This window comes from Cebus imitator, unplaced genomic scaffold, assembly GCF_001604975.1.
Source record: "Cebus imitator isolate Cc_AM_T3 unplaced genomic scaffold, Cebus_imitator-1.0 Scaffold79, whole genome shotgun sequence".
Lineage (NCBI taxonomy): Eukaryota > Metazoa > Chordata > Mammalia > Primates > Cebidae > Cebus > Cebus imitator.
In genome coordinates, this window is record NW_016107394.1 from 2,933,107 (window position 1) to 2,935,015 (window position 1,909).

At 40.1% G+C, this 1,909-nt stretch overlaps 1 protein-coding gene across 5 annotated transcripts in view; it reads right to left on the reverse strand.

Annotated features, from left to right (window-relative positions):
* Positions 1-1,909, reverse strand: part of FCHSD2 (FCH and double SH3 domains 2) — a 292,296-nt gene that overhangs the window by 224,498 nt on the left and 65,889 nt on the right. The gene's annotated exons all lie outside the window — the stretch shown is intronic.

Here is a 1,909-nt window from a genome sequence, read left to right on the forward strand (position 1 = left end):
TCCTTTCCTTTCTTTTCTTTTCTTTTTTTTCTTTTTATAGAGACAGGGTCTTGTTCTGTTGCCTGGGCTGGAGTGCAGCGGCGAGATCCTAGCTCACTGAAGCTTTGAATTCCTGGGCTCAAGAGATCTTTCCACCTCAACCTCCTAAGTGGCTGGGACTGACAACAGGTGCACACCACCACCTGTTGTGGCTAATTTTTAAAAACTTCTTGTAGAGAGGGAGTCTTGATGTATTTCCCAGACTGGTCTCAAACTCCTGGGCTGACAGCAATCCTCCTGCTTTGGCCTCCCAAAGCACTGGGATTACTGGCATAAGCCAATGCACCTAGCCAATACACCCTTTACCTATACTAATATTTATGATACTAGAATGTATCTTTTAATTATGATTGGCAGTATTTTCCTCTATCTTAATTGTACATATAATAACAGTTACCTTATTAACATAGGCATTGCAGAGTCAACAAAATGTGGTACTACTGACAATTTACTTTGAATATCCTGAGTTTAATGACTTTACTGTTATGTCCCAGGAATCGGTGCTCTTAAAATCATTGCACCAGGGCAGAGACATAAGAGTAAGAAGCAGAAAAAAAAAAGCATTGAAATAAAGAAAAAGGCAAGAAATCAAAATTCTGACCTTAAAAATCATTTAAATTCACCAATATAACTTGATTTCTTATATTATAACTTATAAAATATAACTGATTAAGATCTTACATTTTTTGAGTAAATAGCTAATTTCTTAACTTAAAAGTAACAACAATAACAAAAAAAGAAGTCTCACTTTAAACCTAAAGATTCATGCTTATTTAAGGGTGCTTCAAATGACCAATACAATATACAACAAATACTATGATTTTTTTTAATTTTTTTTTTTTTTAAAGTTTCAATGGATTCAAGGTTAAGCCATGAGAGAGGATTCTTGGAAGATGGCAGTTTAGTAAACAACAAGAATCTGACTCCCAGGCTAAGTAACAATTGCACTGGCAGAATAAATCATGTAACCATTTTGGAACTAGGAGTCACCCGATGGCTTGCAATATCCAGGGGAAGCCTTGGATGATAAATTATGATTAATTTTGGCCAATTTCAGCTCTTAGCACAGTGGCAGCCACCACCTTCCACCCCTAAAACCATGATAGGCAGTCATGCATACGTTCCTGCAGCACTTTTCAAATAGCTACCACAGGGAGGGGTGGGCAAAAAGGACCCTGACCTTAAACTAATGGGGCTCTGTGCTCTGACCTCAGACTGCTACTTCTAATCATGGAGGTGCAGAAAGAAAGGGGGTGACCACTGCTGTTGCATTTCCCTCAACATTGATCCAAGTTCCTCTCCCTCTGACTGAAGTGACCTCCAGGGGATTTAAAGCCCTGATGTCTTCTCATTTTCCCTTAATTTTTCTCTTTTTTCCCCTTTTGAGAGCCAGATCTTAAAGAATAACCATTATAAAGCAACCACATTTAAGGAAGAAATTGGAAAGTCACCACATAAGCCCAAGGGAAGGTGCAGGTTCACAAAAGACTTCAGAAAACCTGATGTTAACACCTCAGGCACAGCTCACTACAGACTACCTACAACATTTAAAAACTTTTTAACTATTAAAAAAAAAAAAAAAGGCCGGTGCAGTGGCTCACGCCTGCAATCCCAGGATTTTGGAAGGCCAAGGTGGGCGGATCACCTGAGGTGAGGAGTTCCAGAACAGCCTGGTCAATATGGCAAAACCTTGTCTCTACTAAAAATACAAAAATTAGCTGGGCATGGTGGCACATGCCTGTAGTCCCAGCTACTAAGGAGGCTGAGGCAGGGAATCACTTGAACCCAGTAGGGAGAGGCTGCAGTAAGCCGAGATCACATCACTGCACTCCAGCCTGGGCAACAGAGTGAGACTCCATCTCAGAGTTAA